Raw genomic sequence first — 8,921 nt, forward strand, 5'->3', positions numbered from 1 at the left:
GGCAACAGGAAATGGATTTGCAGAGGGATTCAGAACTGGTGAAAATCCACAGGACACCAGTGGGGCACATTTTGACGTTTCTGAGGATAAGGGTCTGTGGACAGCCCGCGATGGCGGTTGTGAAATGGCCCTTAGACCACAGTGGGGACCTCTGCATGGCACTCTGGACTGGACACCTGGCCATCTTACTTTGGCCTGTTTCAAGGTCACATGTGTTTTCCTGACATTAGACCTGTTCATCAAAAGGTTGGGGTGCAGGGGAGCGGGGAGGGTTGCGGTGAGGCCTTCGGGAGATGGTGGGAGGGCCAGAGAGCAGGGGCTGGTGGGGGCGCAGACGGACTGCCCGAGAGCGTGGGGACGGCCCCGCCAGGCCTCGGGCCTCACTTGCCTCTGTCCACGCTCTCCTCCTAAGTGGCCTGACCAGCCTCGTGGCTTTGAACGTGGCCAGCGTGCTGACGAGCGGCAGTGTCCGATCCACAGGCCAGACCTGCTCCCTGGAGTCCAGGCTGTCGCAGCCCCCCAGCTCCCCAAACCTGCTCCTCCTGCGCCCGACCTTCACCTCATATGTGTCCCAAGTGACCGCTTCTCCTGACCTGGACCAGCCCCCGGCCTTCGCCACCCTGCCCTCCGAGCCGCCAGGCCTGTCCCTCAGCTGTGGGACGCCCTCGGCTGCTCCCTGGTACCTCGGCCAGTAGCCCTTGCCCTCTGACCCCACGCTGCAGCCGCACTTGCTCTCCTGGTCTGGACTGTCCTCCCGGAAGTCCCCAGGGCTCCTCACTCCCTGCCTTCAGTCCTGATCCCGGGTGCCTTGGGCTCCACCTTCCCGACCACTGGCGCCTGCTCTGCTTGCCGCCTGAGGTGTCCGTTAAGGCGCTGGAATGGTCTAGGATGTGGGCTCCTGGGGCTGGGGCCCTCTCCTGCCTGGACCGTTCCCCACAGAGCGGGGCTGCTCAGCTACTGTTTGTTCCTTGAATGTGCTGCCAAAGTGAAAGTGAAAGTGGCGTCCGACTGCGGGCAGGGACTACACAGCCCGAGGTAGCCGTTCCCTTCTCCGGGGGATCTTCCAATCCAGGAATCGAACCCAGGTCTCCCGCACTGCGGGCGGACTCTTTACGAGTGGAGCCACAAAGACAGAAGCCGCCCGCAGGGCCCCCGCCGACCACAGCCGCCTGCAGGGCCTCCTGCCTCGCCCCCCGCCCCGCCCCTGCGCCCGCGCCCTGCTCAGACGGGAAATGGGAGCCACCTGGGTGTCCTGATGCCCGGTGCGCGCCCCAGGCCGTGCCCCCGACTCTGTGGCTGGATGGGGATGAGGAGGTGAGACACGCCTGCTCCAGGTACACGAGAGCCGTGGCCACTTTGTGTTACGAAAAAAAGCCAAGCAGCTCCAAGAGCGGAGGGAGTGGAGTCGCATAGGTGCCGGTCCCCGCGGCACACGTGTGCCGCAGCCTCGTGTCACACGCCCTGCCTGCGCTGTCGCGGTGCGGTCGCGTGCCGCACACGCCTCGTACCCACGCGCACCCCACGCCTCTGTGTGCACAGCCACGAGCCGCGCAAACCGGGAAAAAAAAAAAAAAACAGTGGTTAGATGCCACGAAGTAGGTGGCAATGCCTTAACCGTATGCGTGTTGTCAGGCCCGAGAGCCTCTTCCATCCTTGTCAAGGGGAGTGCTAACCTTCTCTCCTTTCATACAACACAACCTGCCTCCTGCGCGCTCCATATTTAAAGCCCTGCAGCAAAGACGCCTTTCGCTTATGGTGACTGACCGTTCGCACCGCTGGGGGCGGCCGCACCCAACATGGAGGCACGATGAAGCTCATCCTAAACCGCTACTTATTGTAGCGTGAAGAAAAAAGACTGCTTCAGAAAAAGGGGGGAGGGATAAAAAAGTCTTCGCGTTCTAATATATTCATAAAAGCAGCCAATCAGAGGCTGAGAGGAATACCCGGAAGCCCAGCGTCGCGCAAAGAAAAGAGATTCCCCCGGAAACAAAACAGGGCGGGAGCGCACTTCCTACCGCGACACGCCTCGCGTTCCGTCAGGAGACGGCGCGAAACCGTCTGCGGAAACGGAAGTGGCTTGTAGCGAATCAGAGGGCGAGGACGGAAGGGCCGCCGCACGAACTTCCGGACGCGGCCCCGCGCTTGGAACTGTGGGTGTGGGCGTGTCGGGGCGCGCTGTGCGCATGCTCCCGGGGTACGGCCCTCGGCTCCCGCGCATGCTCGGGGTCGCGGCGCCGCCGTCTTTGGGCGGACGGTCGGTTGCCGGCTGCTCGCTGGGGTCTACACGGCGCCGGTCTCTGCGCTTCCTGTTCGCCCTTGGCCTGTAGCTTTAAGATACTGTTCTGCAGCTTCGGGTGCTGGCCGTCCCCGGAGTGCAGACGGCGGGCGATGCGGCTCCCGGCCCGAGGCTGCGGGCGCGGGGCCGCGTTTGCGCGGGAGGCCAGCCTCCGGTAAATCACGTGTCTGTGCGTGTGCACGGGTGCACGTGCGTGCAGACACGCCCGCGTGTCCACAGTGTCCGCGCGCGCCTCGGCGCCCACACGCGCGCAGTGTCACGTCGCGTGTGTGCGCGGAGACGGCGCCCGAGGTGTGGACGGTGGGTTCAGTCTGGGGACGCCGAGCGGGCTGGGGTGGATTCGGCCTGCAGGACGCCAGCCGCGTCCCGCCAGCCAGCCGCCCCTTGAGAAGTTTCAGGTTGGCCGGTTTCCTTAGAGCTCCTCCGTCCTTGGAATTGTCCAGGCAAGAATGCTGAAATGGGTTGCCATGCCCTCCTCCAGGGGTTCCTCCGACCCACGGGTTCAACCCCCGTCTCTTAAATCTTCTTTGGCGGGCAGGTTCTTTACCACTAGCGCCACCTGGGAAGATCCCGGTTAGTTCCAGGTGGAGAGCTCACCGGGTCCTCAGGGGACAGCTGTACCCAGTTTGCAGATTACCTGGGACCAGGAGACAGGCAGGCAGCCACTGGGAACTGGGCCAGCTGGGAGCGAGTGTGCTGCCCCGTGCCTGCACTCCCCAGGTGCAGCTTGCGGCCTGGCTGTCACTCGAGCCGCTCAGGACCGCGGGCAGCTGCAGGAGGCATCAGCCCTGTCTGGGTCCCTGCCTTGTCCACCTGCCCGTGCAGTCCCAGCGGCCGGGCCCCCTTAGTGCCAGGCCTCGGGGGCTGTGACTCGTACCCACGGTCAAACCACTGCCAGCCATGCTCAGCAATGTTCCGCGGCTCTTAATGGGCAGCCTGCCGCGCCGTAGCATCTTCCTTCCAGACCCAGCACGCTGCTGTCACTTACTACCTGAAGGGCCCTGGGCTGCTTCTCCAAACCTTGGCTGTGTTAGAAAGCCTTCTATTCCTCTGTACTCTGGGCTCGTCTGGGTCCTGCCCCTGCCCAACCTGGATGCCCCCTGCCTGGGGGGCATTTCAGGGCAGGGTGAGTGCCCGTTGGAGGAGCCGCTGTCTTCACTCAGCACCCACTGTGTGTTGAGGCCCTGGTGGCCCCACACCACTGACCTCCCACTTCGCTCCCCATGCCGGCGAGGATGGTGCCATCAGCACCAGCACGTGCTAGCTGACAACACGGGCCAAGGTGTGTACCGTGGACATCAGCCCTCCAGTGGGCAGCAGAGGGCTTCCAGCCAGGCTGCAGGGTGAGAGGTTAGGGGAGTCTGTTGGTGCCAGACGGTCTTGCTCCACAGCCAGGGCTTCTGCACACGACCCCCCAGGCTTGGGCCTCCCGGGACCCTCGGGTCTGGGCACATGGGAGGCTCCATCCAGAGTGGCCCAGAGCCCTGGCGACATCACCTCCCCATTGCCAGGTTCCCGGTCCCCGTGGGCAACTGTCTGTGTGCAAATTCCTGGGCAGAGTCTGACTCTGAGTCAGGTTTAGGGCCAGGCCTAGGAATCTGCATTCACAAAACCTTTTGGGCATCCCACTCACCCCCGTCTTGACAGCCTACTTTTGCTCTGGGTGGAGAGTGGATCACTCCACCTCATGCAAAGGACTCTGAGATAATGACACTGACCGGGGAAAACTTCAGGATAAGGTGAAGGCTGCCTGTGAGGGAAGGCGGCCAGAGGGTCTTCACAGGGTCTAGAGGACCAAGCGGGGAGGACCCTGGAGGCAGCAGCTTCCTCCCGGGACTGGTGCAGACCCGGGTTCCCGGACTGCATTTACTGAGGCTGTTTCTCCTCGGGCCTGCTGGTGCCTCCAGGACGCCCATCCCTCACCAGACCTGAGTTCCCTGGGAATGAACTCACTAGACCATCCCCAGCAGTCATCCCTAAAGGCCTCTGCATGGATTCAGGGGCTAAGCCCAGAAAAGTCCCAGAAATAAGAGAAGGTGAGATCACCCAGTCCTGCCTGTTTCTCAGAAGCTGCGGGAAAGTCGTGGGTTGCGGAGTGAGCCCCACCCCCTCCACCTGTTGCCTGAGTTTTTGGGAGGAGGGTACCCAGATCCGGAGGGTGAGAAGTGTGGGGTCCCCTCCAGCCCTGGTGAAGCCTGGGGCCTCTATGAGTCTTTTCTCTGCAAATGTCCTGGTGGGATTGCTAGATTAAATACCGGACTCCGGTTGGATGGGAATCTCAGATAAAAGATGAGTGCTTAAAAGTGTAAGGATGCCTCAAACACTTTTTAGGACATGCGTGTTCATTGTTTCTGTGGTACTGCCCTGGGTGTTCCTTGCTACATTTGGCAACTGCAGGAATGGGAGGAGGCCTCTTGTCATCTGCCCAGGAACGAAGCACCTTCCAACGTGTGTTTTAGTGACTCTAGTCCTTGGGATGCCCTGTGGGAACAAGGGAGGAGCTTGTTTGGGCACTTCTGTGTTGAACAAGGGCTTCCCAGGAGGCACTAGAGGCAAAGACCCTGCCTACCAGTGCAGAAGACACGAGAGATGGAGGTTTGATCCCTGAGTCGGGAAAGTGCCCTGGAGGAGGGCATGGCAACCTACTCCAGTATTTTTACCTGGAGAATCCCATGGACAGAGGCGCCTGGCAGGCTACAGTCTATAGGGTTGCGGACTCGGACATGACTGAAGCAACTTGGCACGCACACACAGCACACGTGTGTTGAACAAAGTTGCAGAACGCTTCCCCAGAACGCTTCCCCACCCTCTTTGAAAGGAAAGCCTGCAGGGGGCCCATGGAGTTTGTGAACACGAGGGCTTGTTGGTGGGGGGTGAGCGTTGAGTCATCCACGGCTGCTCTACAAGTCTGCACCGGACGCGGAAGAAAAGGTCCAGGGGAGGGGAGAAAGTGGGGGAGAAGAGCCAAGTACAGAGGAGGGGAGGCCGGGGCCTCAGCAGCCCTCGGGCCCACCTGGACCAGCTGGTGTCCTCGCTGGGCACGCCCCGGTCCAGTCCAAGGGTCCTCTTCCGGTTCCCTGCGGCCCACTCCACTCCCCACTCCACCACAGGAACTGAGGACCACGTTGGGCTGGGTGGGAGCCTCAGCCCTGCTGCTGTCCTGACTGCAGCGCCTTCCCTGCGGGCCAGGTGGCTCTGGAGAGCCTCAATTTTCCCGCCCTCTGGTGAGACCTGCACTGGGACTGGGGAACGTCGGAGTCAGGAGCCAGGTGGCTGGAAGAAGCCAGAGGTCAGCTTGAGCCCCTGAAGCAGCTGTCTCCCTTTCCCGGCAAGCCCTCAGTGTGGCGGCTCCGCCTGTCTCACAGCTCGGGGTTCTAGGCCCCTGCAGGTGGGGCAGGGCCATAGGTGGGGGTGCTCTGCCTTCCCCCACCCCCGTCCTGCAGAGGCTGGGCGTTGGTGGGACGAGAACTCAGGCTGGACTCAAAACTGGTCTTGGAGACATCGGTGGGCTGCCTAGGGCCAGGCCAGCGGCCGTGGGCCAGCCTAGCCTCTGCCCCTCTCCCCTCCAGCTCCATCTGTCTGCTGACCAGCTGGCCCCTGCGGCCCTTCCAGTTTCCTGGGAGGTCCTCAGTTGGGCAGTGGAAAGCGGTGACGTTCCCAGCAATGGCGACAGGCGCCAAGGGCCCATTGCTTTTTTGGGACGGAAGGCCTTGGTGACCTGGGAACCTCCTGGGGCCGTCACGAGCATCTCAGAGGCAGTGCTGGGGTTCCGATGGTCGGCTTCAAGGCCTTTGCTCACAGCCACCCCTCAGAGCAGGGGCCTTCGGGACCCAGCAGGCCCCAGCCGGTGGAGGCCCCTGTTGGCTGGCTCCCATCCTGCTGGCCTTGGAGTGGCCGGCGGGTCGTCCCTGGGTTTGGGGCTCCGGCCCCTTGCCTGCGCTTTGCTGTCTGCAGAGAGGGCCAGGAGGAGGGGACCCGGGCTGTCTCCTCCACCAGGGGGCAGGGTTGCTCCTCTCCACCGTGGAGGGCCTGCGTCCCACCTCCTGTAAACCTGAGAAGCAGAGCCTTCTTGCTTGTCCAGTCTGGCTCTCTGGGGCCCTGGGTAGATCACCTAACGGCCAAGCCTCAGTTTCCTCCCTGATGAGACTGGGGGTCAGAGCTTGGCTCCCAGGGAGGGCTCAGTAGAGGGTGACTGTTACTGTCCCCTTTTCTAGATAGACAAACTGAGATTCAGGGCGTTTCCAGAGTGCCTGCAGCAGGCACCCAGGTGTGGTGGAGAGCAGGGTCTGGAGCCCAGGCTCCCGGACCCCAGAGACACCAGGAGGTACCAGAGGATGCTGGAGGCTGGTGGCCGTGCCAGTGGGGGGAGGCATCAGATTTGTGGGGTTCCTGACACATAAAATCTCCACCCAGGTGTAGCCTGGACGCTTTTCCTGGAGTTAATTCTTTCAAAAGTCCACTTTTTTTTCATAATACATGGAAAGCCTCTTCACTGTATGTGCATTTAAAACCACACAGGAGCAAAGTAACCCTACTTTTGCCAACCACCCATTCTGATCAGCACGCTCTTTTGCATTTTTGCTGACTTCATATTTCCTATTAATTGCTTCACGTGAAATGGCTTCTCAGTGACTTGAGGGGTGCCCTGGGCAGGACCAGCAGTAATTTTTTTTTGTTTGTTTGCGAATTTCAGTTTCTCACGACTTTTCCTGGCAGTAGAGGACTCATCTAGAGGTTTGCTGTGCAGGGGAGGAGGGAAGGTCCAGATGACTGACTTTCCAGGGTTTTCTCTGTGTTAATGGCCCAGATGCTTTCAGACAGGATGTTCTGTGTGGTTCTGAGACCCTGTCCCTCTCAGCTTCGTGTTTCTGAGGATGGGGCGTGTCGCTCTGCCACAGTACAGAGTTAGTGCAGTTTCTTTTTGCCCCCCAAGAGCTGTTACGAAATTGCTGCCATCTTGCAGTTGATGGCGGGAGGGAGGAAACCTGCTTTTCCCTCTGCTGGGTCCAGAGCCCAGGCAGGCAGGGTGGCTGTGTCCCCTGGCCGTCCCTCCCAGGGATGCCCCCAGGTCGCTTGGCCAAGCCCGCAGGAAGGGTGATGCTGGTCCGGGGGTGGGGGTGACCTCTTCTCGGGGGCTGCTATTAATAAAGTGACCGCTGACCCCGGATGTGCGGAGAGCGGAGGGGACCGTGCGTTCCCAGGGCTGGCGCTTGGCCTGAGGCTGTTCGTGCGTGACTGGCTGCCTCTCGGGCGCTCTGGTCCTGCCCTGGGCCCCCTGGCCCCGATGGACAGGAAGCTCCTCGTGGACCAAGCATGGGGCTGCCCTTCCTCCCGGATATAAATATCCCAAGACCAGCTCCCTGCGAGCGTCCTGAGGCCCCGAGGGGGGAGCCAGGCGGGACCCGGACACAGGTCATCTGCTCTCCGCGGGCCGGCTGACGGCCACCCCAGAACTTTCCCAGGCTGCTGCCAGCTCTGCTCTTAGGCTGCAGAAGCAGCCGGGCAGAGGGTCGTGCCTCGTTTCTCCTCAGTCACCTGTGGGACAGAAGGGGGGACGGTGCCCACCTCCCAGGAGTCCTGCCCTTGGCTGGGGGGACAGGGAGGATGTGACGGGGTTGTATGTGTGTCTCGCGTCCTCGAGCCCTCGGGCTCCAGAAGGGGGAGACAAACGTTCAGGCAAGTCACTGCCAGGCCGGCCTGTCCAGCGAGCAGCCGTGTGGGCACCCTTGCCTGGTTCCCGCTGCACTGGTGCTGTCCTCGTCTTCTCACGGGTCCACGCACCACCCTGCTGCCTCCGTCCCCCCCGGCCCCCGCGGCTGCCCCCTGCGGCCCTGGCTGGGCACCCAGCTCCTCCCCAAAGGCTGCAGGGGTGTGGCCCCGGAGCCTGGGAGGGAACACAGCCCTCCTGGTTCTTGGCCCTGGTGGGTCCAGTTTGGCAGGATTTTGGGGACTCAAAATGATGAAACATCTGCACACCCTTTGCATGAGGGCACTGAAACCCACCCCATAAGGGAGACTGGAAAGAATTTAGTTTAAAAAAAAGGCTGCCAGACAGAGCAAGGCTGAGCCAGGCAAGGGGGGGTGGGCACCTGTTCCCTGCTGCTCTTCTCAGGCCCATCCAAGTCGCCCTCGCCTCTGCGTGCAGCTGTGACCAGGGGCCACACGGAGGATTTCTGCCCTGGGACCTGGGCTTGCTCTCTCCAGGTGATAGAGGAGAAAGCTGAGATTCAGGGGTTTCAAGGCAGCCTTGGGCTTCCCTGGTGGCTCAGATGGTAGAGAATCCTCTGGCAATGCAGGAGACCCAAGTTCAATTCCTGAGTCGGGAAGATCCCCTGGAAAAGGGAGTGGCTGCTCACTGCAGTATTCTTGCCTGGAGAATGCCACGGGCAGAGGAGCCTGGTGGACTGCGTACAGGCCAGGGGGTCGCAGAGTCGGATACGACTGAGTGCCTAGCACGCTTGGGTAACTGCACAGCCCAGGGAACCAAGGCGGTCCTCCATGGGGGTCCAGAAACACCCCCGTGTGAAGCTCTGCTTATGGTTCTCCCCCCCCGGGCCGGTGAGCAGAAGGCCTAAAAGCTCTAAGTCCTGCGGGAAAGAATTCCGCTCCCCTTCACCCACCCAGT

At 61.6% G+C, this 8,921-nt stretch overlaps 1 non-coding gene across 1 annotated transcript; it reads right to left on the bottom strand.

Annotated features, from left to right (window-relative positions):
- Positions 1-1,569: 1,569 nt before the first annotated feature.
- Positions 1,570-1,695, bottom strand: LOC120852364. Its single transcript, XR_005718544.1, has one exon. It is a non-coding gene; the product is annotated as a U6atac minor spliceosomal RNA (small nuclear RNA).
- Between the last annotated feature and the right edge of the window lie 7,226 nt (positions 1,696-8,921).

This window comes from Oryx dammah, unplaced genomic scaffold (assembly GCF_014754425.2).
Source record: "Oryx dammah isolate SB20612 unplaced genomic scaffold, SCBI_Odam_1.1 HiC_scaffold_25, whole genome shotgun sequence".
Taxonomy (NCBI): domain Eukaryota; kingdom Metazoa; phylum Chordata; class Mammalia; order Artiodactyla; family Bovidae; genus Oryx; species Oryx dammah.